Source organism: Rhinolophus sinicus, linkage group LG05 (assembly GCF_036562045.2).
Source record: "Rhinolophus sinicus isolate RSC01 linkage group LG05, ASM3656204v1, whole genome shotgun sequence".
Lineage (NCBI taxonomy): Eukaryota > Metazoa > Chordata > Mammalia > Chiroptera > Rhinolophidae > Rhinolophus > Rhinolophus sinicus.
This window is the reverse complement of record NC_133755.1, coordinates 36,402,286-36,415,338: the sequence shown is the minus strand read 5'-3', so window position 1 is coordinate 36,415,338 and position 13,053 is coordinate 36,402,286. Positions and strand designations below refer to the sequence as shown.

The following is a 13,053-nucleotide window of genomic DNA, read 5'->3' as shown; positions in this document are numbered from 1 at the left end:
TGTTGTATAAGAGACGGGGAGAGGGAAAAGAACTAAATTTTATTGTACCCCTGCTATTTTTCCAGGAGCTGTTCTATATAATCAGCTTCTTTGCTCATGTTGTCTATTTAATTTTTACAGTAGCTGCCCTATTTCCTTTATGAAATACATCACATATAAATGAATATATAATCCTTATTGTTATACATTTATGTCTGAAAAATTATATATAATCCTTATTGTTATACGTTTTACATATGAACAATCTATGTCTCACAGAGATTCAATAAATTTCTCTAGTCAAAAAATAAATTGGGGGAGCTAAGACTGAAATTCAGCCCTGCCTAACATCTAAGCCTATAGGAGCTTTATGATGAAATTAAATAAAACTCATTGCCTCTATCCCATTTATTACAAATCAGTCTTAGTTTTGGTAAATTATTCTATGAAGATTAACTATGGGGCTTTCATTTTTCTGTTTTCTATCCTATATATGATTTTGTGGGGGAGACAACTAAATTTGCCAAATGGGTTATGTTGAATGTGACTCAGTTACACTATTCAGCAAACATTAATTATGGAGTTTCCCCCTTGCCCTGCAAATTGAGCCATATACCATGCACACAAAAATGCTTGCCCTCGGGGAACTCAAACAGGGCAGCTCTAATAGTTTATTTACTTTTATAAAGTGTTGCCATTCAACTTATTGGAAGGTACATGATAGAACGATGCTTCCCCTTTTCAGCAAATGATGCCACATTTCTTGTTGTTTTCTAATTTTCTAGCTTTCTGTAGTGCTCCATGACTTTCCAGGGACAATTGTAACTGTTCTGGGCAGTTCATTAGTCAATTCCCTTAACACCCAGGTATCTATTTTGTTTGGACCTGCCGGTTTCACATTTTTAAAAATGTATTCCCTGATGAGTTTTAGTCAGTAGTTATTTTTTCATTTCTTTCCAATTCTGTAAACTTCATTTACTTTGCCAGCATTGCTTTCTTAGGTTGTTATACTGTCTATAGTTTTTATTTTCTTCTTGCTTATTGTGACTCATGGGCTTTAAAATATTAGCTAATTTTCTCGTATCTTCAGAAAAACTGCTCATTTCTATTCTGTTTTTCCTGTTTTGCTCTTGGAATCTATGTTTCTTGGTATTACTTTAAATTATACTATTACTAGTGTTCCTTTGCTCTTTTCCCATATTCTGTACCATTTATTCCCTTTATCTTTAAACTGTCTTACTACTTAAGCACATTGGCATTTACTCTTGTGTCCATTAGCAAATGGACACTCCAGCCCACAACTTTTATACTTAAGTTATCTTTTACATTGCTTGATGGAATAACATTCATAGTAAAAAAAAAAAAAAAAAAGGCCAATATGTTTTGGGTGTGTGTGTGTGCGTGTACACGCACGTGCGTCTGTGTGTGTGTGTGTCTATACACACATGCAATTAACATGCAGGGATATAAATCATGAAACAACTTTATGTTGCTTAGCATAAATCCAAGGTTCAGATGCATAAGTTTATAATTCATTAATAATGGCCCCTACATATTTCTATGTTTCAGGCTTTTTACTAGGATTCTTTCACATACACTCTGTTTAGCAAAAAGAGAAGAGCTACCAGTAGGGAAAGAACTAATTGAACTAGAGATGTGCGTGCTTCTGTGGAGCTATGTTTCTGACTTCACATATTGCCAATTATTCTTCCATTTTAAAAATTATTTTGGGGAACCATCCAAAGTTAATTAATAGGTTGTGATTCACATAAGTGTTGCCATTTCTTTCAGGTTCTAAGAAGTTAATAGCTACCTTTTAATGTCAAATATCTTCCCACAATCCCTACTTAGCTCCTAATCCATACCTTCTTTTTCCTCCAATGGAAGATGCTTTCAAATTTGTATATATAGAATGGTATAGAAAGGTATATATAAAAATATAGAATGGTATTGTCCCCAGGTTTCTTTTTATGTGTTTTGTCAATCTTCTTCACTACGACACTGTACATGGCAGAATGAGAGCTCACAAAGGCATAAGCTACACACATATTAAGTACACACTCCAATAGGATATCATGGTAAAGCACTAGTTGGCAGAGAACATTGCAATATGGGCAACTGATTCCCATTGGCTAAGAGTTTACAATATAGTCTATTGGGCTAGCTGTTACTAAGAATGTAAGACTGCAATCAAAGCACAGGGAATTTTGGTATTGCCCTTTAGTGGCATGTATGTGTGTATACGTTTAGTCATACATATTCAGTCTCTCTCATATATGCATACATATATACACATATATGTATAAACATAAGCATACATGACGTTTGATAAATATACTTAAATATTATTTTGGAACTACTTTAGAGATAAATAGGATCTTTTGTAAAATATAGAGGGTTTTAAAATATAATATGTATATCTTTGTTCACAAAATTTTAACATTTAGTTGGTGCCTATCTATACCATTTGAATCACATATATTAACTATTTTAATAATTATGGTTACATCAAGATTGTAATCATATGATCAAGACATGTCAGAACAAAACGGAACAAGACAGAGAATATTAACATTGTCCTCGTGTGAGTTACTGCCAGGAATAATAAAAACAGATATGCAGTTTGAGAAAAAGAAGAGAAAGTGTCGGTTCTTAAAGCCCCCAAATAACAAATGTTAGTTCCCAAAATAAGGTAGAGATAGAACAGGAAAAAAAATTATCAAAAAGATAATACAGAAAATATTCCAGAGTTAAAAGAAAATTGATAGTCTCACCATATGCCCAGACAGTAAAGGCCATACCTAGACATAGCATTTTGAAAACCAAAACTTCTAGAGTATAAAATTAAAAAGTAAAATATATCAACAATTAAAGCAAATAAAATGTATAAACCAAAAATACAATGTACAGAAGGAAAAGCATTAGTCCAGCATGAAATAGACTAACCAAATACATCATCAAATACATCTATATACCATGCACTCAAAAATGCTTGCCCTTGAGGAACTCAAACAGGGCAGCTATAATCTGTGGTCACACAGCAGCCTAGCCGTTTGTCCCCTCCAATCTTTCCTTAGGGAAAGAAAACTTTACGGGACTGTCCCTCTTTGGGTTTGAGTTCATTTATCCTAAGTCTATTTGGTCCTTGTAAGCTGGGTCTGCAGTCAAAGACGAGTAATGATTCCTCATGGGAGGAACGACTTAAGCCAGACGGGACCCCATTGGGACCCCCGTGAGTTAACATAATAAAAGTCGGGAGGTAGCCATACCCCTCCTCCTCACCATTATGGGAAGCTGCTAATGCATGCCCCAGTTGTTGTCCTGCACTCTGCTTTGCAAAGGACTTCTTAGAGCGATAAGATATCACTCTTCCTGCTTAGCTCATGGGATGGTTTTACCTTGTGATACTTGCTCCCCCGGGGGGTTGAACACACCCAACTTAGTTGCCTGGGGACAATGAGCATTGGTTGCTTTGAGACAGATATCTGGGAATTGGAAGAATTTTTATGGTGTGTGAGAATTTTGCGGACACTGCCTTTAATCTTGTGATGCTTATTGCAAGAAATCAATAAATACCCACGACTACCCGATTCGGGGCTCCAGTCCCTTGAGGCTGCGAGTCCCTCGGTCCTCTGTGATTTAACTCTATTTGAGTCTCTGTCTCTTTATGATAGTTTAACCCTTGCCGCCTCCCTCGCCTTCCCACGGCTTGTGTTGTGCAGGTCGCAACACTAATCGTTTATTTTCTTTTTTAAAGTGCTAAAGGTAAATAGATTAATCCCCTCAAAATGCTATGGGAAACACATATTCAACGCTGAAATCTATATCCAAATAAAATTCTCACTCAAATATAAGGGTATAATAAGTATACTTAAGATATACAACAATTGTAAATATTGCACACAAATTAAAAACAAAATTTTGTTTAGGTTTTTCCAGCACATTATTCACTTGATATCAATCATATTCCTCAATCTAAACTACACTATAATAATGTATATATTTATTTTTTGTGTTTGCTGATTTTTGGTAAGCTTTAACCCCATTCCGATCCCATTTTCTGTGTATATTGTTATTTAAATACAACCACTCTTATGTTTTAAATATGTCCCTTTCTCATAAGAGAGGCCCTCATCCACTAGGATTTGTGTCCCTATAAGAAGAGGAAGAGTCACCAGGAATGTGTGAGCAGAGGAAAGGCTATATGAAGACACAAAGAAAAGGTAGCCATGCACAAGCTGGGAAGTAAGGCCTCACCAGAAACCAAAACTCCCGGCACTTTGATCTTGGATTTCCAGCCTCCAGAACTGTGAGAAAATAAATTTCTGCTGTTTAAACTACCTTGTCTGTGGTATTCTGTCATGGCAGCCTGAGTAGACTAATACAATCAATATTCATACAGCATATATCTGACAAAAGGCTTAAATCCAGAATATGAAAAGAATACCTACAAGTCAAAAGGTGAAATATCAACAATCTCATTTAAAATGGGAAAAATATTTAGATCCTTAATAAAAGAAAATATCCAAATAACTAATAGGCAAATGAAAAGACACACAGCATATTTAGCTATCAGAAAAGTTCAAATTAAAAACTGCTAGAGCAATTCACATCCACGGAAATGGCTAAAATTAAAAAGTCCACCAATGCCAAATATTACCCAGTATGTGGAGCAAGTGAAACTCTCATACACTGCTAGTATAATTATAAAGTGACACAATGCTTTGCATAACAGTTTGGTAATGTGTATTAAAGTAAGCTGGACATGTAAGTAATTCATGATCTACCAGTTTTACTCCTTAGTATTTGCCTATGTCACCAAAGGACACATACAAGAGTATTTATAACAACTTTATCCATAATAGGCAAACACTGGAAAGAATCTCAATGTTCAAGGAGGAAATGGATACATTCCTCAATTTTTAAATAATAGATAATACTTACAGTTAAAAACAACAAACTATAGTTACATGTAACAACATAGGTTCATCTCACAGCCATACTAATGAACATACATAAAGGGATATGTGTGTGTGTGTGTGTGTGTGTGTACATATATATATATTTTTTTTTCTTTTTTTTTTTTCCTATACATCTAGACTGTTTCTTTTGTATTGTTTCCTGGACATGATCTTTTTGCATTTTCTCTGGGATATTTGGCCTGAAGTGCCATATACTCCAAAAAACACAGAGAAAAAAGTAAAATCTATACAAAAGTAAATGTAGTCTAATACATTCTGGCTATTCAGTAAATTATATGCTCACATTCACAATAATTTCAACCATTTGCTAATTTTCAACATTAAAATTAGTTTATGAACAAAATATAGAAGGCTTAAAATGATTATAGAACAGAATAAACATATTATGCATTTTTACATACGTATCTAACACTTGTTATATATTTTTATAATATGAAGGTAAAAGAAAGACGTCAGTGTCGGGGCAGTTGAAAGACTAGAAGTAAAGAGAGAAGTGTCTTCAACCTAATAAAGGAGAATTCAAGGTAAATTATCTATATTTGATGGCACTACAAATAAGGTTTATATACTATTTAAAAATTATTGAAGTACATGATATAATCATTAGTTGTGATGAACAACCATGTTGAGGAGAAGGAAGTTGGCAACCACATCAATAAATAAGAATGTAAGAAAGTAGGACAAATCCCCACTTGTCCTAGTAGGAGTGGGTTGCATAGTATCTAACATTTGTTAATTAATGATCTCAGTAAAATATAATTTAGAGATGTGGAGGGGGGGTCTCCCCAACATCATGAAGCAATTCTTGGATATCAGGAGGGGGTCAGAGAATTCAGTTCAATTCTGACACTATATACTCAGAGACAGCAACAGATTCCACAGGTTAAGGTTTCATTGCTACAAGGCTGTCCCCGCCCCTACACACACACACACACACACACACACACACACACACACACACACACACTTCAGATGCTAATTGCAAGCCTAGGTTGTCATTTATATTTCTAACCAATTGACTATAGATTAGAGGTTCCAACAATCCCCTCCAACTCTGGATACAATCACAAACCCAGGTTATTACCTGTACTTCTGATCTACTGGCTGTAGACCAGAGGTCCCTACATACAGCCCTTTCTTTGGGTTTGATTAATTTGTTAGAACTCAGAGAAACATTTAACTTACTACTAGATTACTGGTTTGTTCTAAAGGAATAGAATCAGAAACAGACAGATGGAAGAGATGCATAGTAGGGGAAGGTATAGGGAAAGGGCACAAAGCTTCCATGACCTCTCCAGGCACCCCACTCTCCCAGCACCTAGATATATTCTGCAACCTGGAAACTATCTAAACCCTCTCCTTTGGGGTTTTTATGGAGGCTTCATTACACAGGCATGATTGATTAACTCATTGGCCATTGGTGATTGATTCAACCTCCAGCTCCTTTCTCCTTCAAGAGGTTGTGGGGTGGGACTGAAAGTTCCAACCCTCTAATGACATGGTTTCACAGCAACCAACCCTCATCCTTAGGTACTTTCCACAAGTCACTTAATTACCATAGCAAAAGACACCTTTATTGCTCTCGGCACTTAGGAAATTACAAAAGTTTTAGGAGCTCTGTGCCAGAAATAAAACAAAGACCAAATGTATAGTTCTTATTATAAATTGCAACATCACAGGAGGTAATTATCAGAAGAATTTCACACAAGGATAAAAGAGTTAAAATTTGAGCCCTTTTTGGAACAGAATAGTAGACTAAAAAAAGTTTGTTTTCATTGTGTGCCCATCTGTATTATTAAAATTTGTAATGACGTACAAGTTTTCTTTTGATTCATTGAAAGATATTTATACTTGCTTGCCAACCATTCATGCACATAAATAGCATAAATAGTAAAATTTATTTGGTAGACAGTTTAATAATGTAGGGGAACAGAATAGGTGACCCCAAAATATACCACTTCAGCATGTAGATTGTTTTGAACTAAAGGCAATTGAGACCCTTCAGGGTCAGGAGAAACTTCTGCCCCTCTCTCAACTACCTAGAAGAAGTTAAATTGGGGGTCTTTCCCAGGATGAAAGTTATTACCAGAGATAAATTTTATCTGACTAAATGTCTAAATACCAGTCATCTGCACTTTTTATCATCCTGTGAATTGCCCTCCCCTTATTTGGAGCTTCAGGCCTTATCCATTTACTAGCTCAGGATGGCATATAGACTTCATTTTACCTTTCTGTCTCTGAACCTCTTAGGTATGTGGGATCTCTGACTCTGTCATAATGTGGTGTTCTCATAAGTGCAGAATTAAATTTGGTTTTCATCTGTTAATGTGTGTCACATTGTTTTGACTATTAGATCAGCCAAAAGATGCTTTGTAGGGTAGAGGAAAACTCTTCCAAACCAACAATGATAAGCATTTGAATTAAAACACAGATACTCTTTCAATCAGCAATTCCACTAACAGAAATTCATCATATGGATATTTTTTCATGAAAGTACAAAGATATAAATATGAATATTCACTGCAGTATTGCAGTAAAGGACACAAATATCCTTCAACAGAAACTCATTAAGTGATTTTTATACATGTATGAATTGGATTATTCCATTTTATTTTAATCTCTCTGTACTGTTTTGGAGTATTTCAAGATTTATTGGTATTACATTAAGTGAGAAAAGATGCAGAACAATATTTTATAATGGTCTTATGTATATAAAATATGTTTATTATGAATATACATATGCATATACACAGCACTTACATGAAAAGTAATTTTGGGGGCAGAAAATTAAGAAGAAATTTTTAACTGTAGTTCAGAGAATAACCCTGAGGCAAGTGTGGTAAGATAGAGGGATTTTTTTTTTTGGAAGGGGAGAAGTGGATTCCTCTGTAGTGTTCAAACTATTACCCTGAAATGAATTATGTTTGATACTAAACAACAGTTAAAAATAATTGAAGAATAACCTATTTGTCTTTGTATCTTCGGGCTGGGTAACTCGATTCTTTGTACTCAGTGGGTTCTCCGTAACAGAAGATTATATGAATTCTACATGAAACACACTAGCAGAGAGAGTCACATGACACAAATGGAGTCTCCTACATGTAGGGTGAATTCAGCAATATTAACTGTCTAAAACACCCTCTCACCCAGGTAGCAGGTAGCCAACATTAAGTATCCTAGGAAATAATTGAAAGAAAGGCCAAGGTCCTTGGCAGAGCATGTGTCTGTGAATTTCATTGTAATTAGGTTTCATGAGGCTATTACCTCCCCATGTCCACAGTGTCATATTACTGGTCAAAGGATGCCAAGGCTGATGTAGTTCTGCTCAATTTGAATCAACATTACTCTTTTCTAAATAGAAATTTCATTAAGGTCAGAAACATAATGGGGAAGGACTGAAAGGTAGGAAAGAGTGTTTGCTTCCCTTTCAACTTTTTTCCAGCCAAATACCCATCTATGGCCATTTCTCTCTACATTTCTCATAAAACGAGGTTAGTTCATCACTGTTACCTGTTAAAACCCTGGGTTACAATATAACTCTGAGCCCAATACCTTTGCCTATTTCAGACAAAAATGAGATACTTGTCTGAACTATAAATGGCAGGAATGCAGTGGTTAAGAGCATAAGCTTTGTTCACAGTTTGGTGAGCTGATTTTGAATGTTAGCTCCAGCTGAAAAATTCAGGCAAGGTATTTAACCTCTCAGAGCCTTTATTTATTCATTTGTGGAACTTTGCAAGTAATGCCTAAGTCAATAGAATTGTGGCAACAAATAGTTTTTATAAAGGTATTTACATAGAGCTTTAAAATAGTAGTTATATATATGTGAACTGCAATCAGACACAAAAGGGGAGTACCTTTCCTCAGTAAAAAAATACCTAATTGTTGTTTCTCCTAGGCAAGTGATATGTTCAGCATTAATATATATATATATGGGGGGATAATCTTTCTTAGGAGAATCACCGTATATTTTGGACAGAGGTTAACTGTCTTATAATAATCTCAGAATTAGGGAAATAAAAAGCTTGGAAAAATACTGAAGATCTTAAAAGCACTCATTAGCTTTGATGCACCATGTCCTCTTATATGTGCAAGGCAAATACATGCATTACCCTGAAACTCCATAAGTGCAGAAAATGTGCAGAAAATTGTCAAGCAACACAGAAAAAAAAAAAATAGTGACTGAAACTTCTTGGGAAGCTTGTCACCAAATCATTAACTTTGTGATCTCACACCTTGGTTCCAAATAGGAGATAAAGATTTTATGTTTGATTGATGTATCGCGTGATTGAGACATTCAATTCAGCAAACATTTGCTGAGCACTTACTTTATGTCGATTCGATTCCTCAATTGTAAAGAAAACACCGGTGATCCTTGCCATCATGCAGCTCTCAGTCTACAGGGAGAAGAGACAATAAACATAAACAAATCTAGAAAAACTAACTAATACATGACATGAGCTCAAGAATCAGAGTTCAGTGACAGAAAGACAACTGTGGGGGGCATATTGTTATTTATAAGAGAATGTTTTATATAAAGTTACACTGCACTGGGTTTAATTTATTCTCCCTCTATGCAATATGAATGAGAAATGCCTTAAACTTTCAAAATTTACCTAAGATATGTAGTTTTCTAATCATTCATCTTCATAAAAAGAAATGAGTACTTTTCAACCCAACTTTTGAAATACTTATTTTTTATAACCACTAAATTAAAATTCAGTGTACCAAGAATCCCCAGCCTTCTTTCACCGTACATGACTGAAGTTCCATCTGTCACTTTAGAGTATGATTCATTTTATTTTAAATCCTCACATAATGACTAGATGCCAAAAATTTCTTTTAGCTGACTAATAACACTTAAAATAAAATGTTAGAAGTAATTATTTGAAATTAATTTGTTTTTTCAAAAAAAAAAAATCTGTGTCATTCTTTACTGGAAATAAACAAGAAAATCAACAACAATAATAAAACCTAGGTCTAAGGAATTGATACTGACAAATCTAATTGATGATCAGAACCCCTTACCACTGTATAAGATCACACCTTGCTGCTGTTTTATAGAATCTCTCAGCTGGCCCATTACCTGGTAGTAAATCAATCTCTGAATTACTGATTTTCTTTGCCAAGATCTTTATTATCACTACTCTATTTTTTTTTTTTTTTTTCAAAATGTATGTAGAAAGAACAAAAATGTGAAGGCCAAATGAAACGGAAATGAGGCTATTGGATTATAACTTTGATCCCCTTCTACAATTAGTTCTATTTGTTCTGGAAAGCTCTATGAATCATTTGATTATGTACTAAATAATTATTGTCCCCACCTCCTCCTCCTTTCTCTGGTCATCTTTTGCTAATTAGAAAAATGTAATTTCTTCTGTTTCTTGTCTTGAGCTGTCATTCCTGTCATTCCTTTCTATACCAAAAAAGCTGAAGCAATATTAGGCAGAATGGGTTTCTTTCTCTTAATTATCCATCACCCCTCAATCAGTAAAGGCCATGGACATGGTTGTTTTCCTGTCTGTTGCTTTGTGGTTGTCTGTGATTCATGGGTTGGCCCTTTTGATTGTACATGTTCCTAATAGTTTCTATCCAAGTTGTTCATTTACATTCAATTCAGAGTTGAAGTTTTGTAAGGAGTAAAGAGTTTTGTTACAAGAAGAACCTTGAAGGCTTCTGAAAGACTTCTGCTAAAGTAGTCAAATCCATTTTAGCATTCAATTGCTCTAACTTCTAAGGTTAAAGCCCCATTTCTCACAGGCACGACTTTGAATGCTACCGCAGAACACACTGGGCCTGAAAAGTAGCAAGTGACTGATGATGCTATTGATTTTAGCGTTGGTTGGGTTTCTATCTGGAGCTTTACAATTCTCATCAAGTGTATAAAAATAAACCAAAATAAACTTCCTAGAGCAGCAATAAAAATTAAACAGCATTTTTAACAAGCCACACCAGCTACTGATACTTTCCATCTCTACTATGTTAATAATATACAAATGGGTTAAATTTCCTGTAACCTCAAATTAGTGACATACACACGATAAACAGGTATTTTCAATTTCTATTCCATGCAGCCCCAAAAGCATTCTTTTGTATTTGTTATGATATTTGTTATGTTTTACCATCCAACTGTACCCAAGGGACAGGTGGCTAAGATGGTACAGAAAGCATCTATGTTTATTATTTTATGATCATAGTGAATGTCTGAAGTTCTTTCATCATAAAATACTTACAAAGGTAAAGAGTTTTAAAAAATAAGTTATGGATCTGTTTTCAGTTTTACATACCATTAATTTATTTCAGTTATCTATAGATTCTGTAAACATTATGTACATGAAATAGTATTTTTACTTAGCCCATATTTTATTATTTTAGATGGTTTATATTTTGAATGTATACTTGATGTAAAAATCAAAGCAATATAAAAAGTATACAAGAAGTTTTGTTCTAATCTTTGTCTTATTCTATCACACCTATTCTCTGTGCAACCATTTGTAGTTTCTTGTCCATTTCCCAGTTTTTCTTTATGCAAATTATCATAAATGTAATATATATTTTCTTCCTTTTGTAATATACTATCCTAAAACTTTTTTTTTTTTTTTTTACTTAAGGATTTACAAGTATTCTAGAGATCATTTAATATCAGGACAGAGTTTCCTCAGTTTTAAAAATGCTGCATAATATTTTGATGTGAGTCGTACCCTAAATTTTAATTTGCTTTAAAACTCTGATGCTGCAATGAACAAAAATGCCACATGATTAACCTTATATATTGTTATTTTGCACATCTTCAGGTGTATCTACAGGATAGATTCTCCAAAGTGGGATTGCAGGATCCAAGGATGGGGCATTTGTAATCTCAAGAGACGTTCCCAAATTTTCCTGCATAGGAATTGTTTCACCCTCATATTTTAAACAGCAGTTTATGAGAGCAACTTTTCTCTATTGTCCAATCAACAGACTTTGTGGTCATCTTTTTAATTTTTGCATTTTTCTTATTTGGAATGAAGTTAAGCATCTTTTCATCTGTTGAAAGACCATTTGTATTTCTTTTGCTGTGAACTAGGCATATATTTTGTTCTTTTATTTAATGAGCTACTGGTCTTTTTCTTATTGAAGTTTTGGGGATCTCCATGCATAGGAATAATAATCTTTTTTTTTGTGGTACAAAACATTTTCAAAGTTTTTTATTCTCTCTCTTTTTAAAAATATTTTATGGTTGATTCTGTCAGTTTATAATTTTAGAGTTTCAGGCCATAATTAGAAAATCCTTCCCTACTACCAGGTTATAAAATGATTCACTCATCTTTTTTAGGCAGATGCATGATTTTATGTTTTACACTTAAAACTCTTATTAATTTGAAGTTTGTATACGTCTTGCGATATGGATCTAAATTCTCTAACCCAGTTGACCACAAATCATTTATTCACAAGTCCATATTAATTTGACACATTTGAGATATTGCCCATTGTATATACAAAATTCTCCATATGCATTCAGATTATTTCCAGTCTTTCTCTTCTGTTCCTTTGGTTTATATATGTATTCATGCATCTATATTATACTGTTTTAATTATTGTGATTTATTTTTTTAGAGCCTTCCTGAATATTCTTAGTTAGTTTTGGTGAGTACTTTAGAATTTGCAAGGTAATTTTAGAAGCCAGCCTTCTGTTTAAATCTAATTATTAAGACATTGCTATTTATATTGTGGATTTTCTTATTCTAAAGTCAGGCTTTCAATTTCCTGGACGTTCTTCAACATTTCTAAATTTGGTGACTAAGGCATTAGTATCTTAAAATGTGTGCTGCATTTTACTTTTGAAAATAACTTTGTCTCTATCCTTCTGATTATGTGATTTGGCAGCAAAAAATCTTCAATGACTGTAGTATTTGGAGTCCAAACTACATCACTTGTCATGTAAAGACCTCCAAAACTCTCCAGCCTCTTCACTCGCTGCGCACCCCTTCTCTACCTATAGGGATTTACGTGTTTGCAATTCTAAAACAGTATCTTATCTCTTACAAAAGGACATTGGCTAAAAAAAAACCCTTTCCCATTACTCTTCAAGGGTCTGCAGTTCTTCTGTAAA

General features: G+C 34.1%; 1 long non-coding RNA gene across 1 annotated transcript in view; it reads right to left on the bottom strand.

Moving 5' to 3' along the window:
• Positions 1-13,053, bottom strand: part of LOC141571827 (uncharacterized) — a 242,893-nt gene that overhangs the window by 82,130 nt on the left and 147,710 nt on the right. The window contains exon 3 of the long non-coding RNA XR_012496884.1: positions 9,290-9,358. This is a non-coding gene — a long non-coding RNA (uncharacterized LOC141571827). The remainder of the gene's footprint in view (positions 1-9,289; positions 9,359-13,053) is intronic.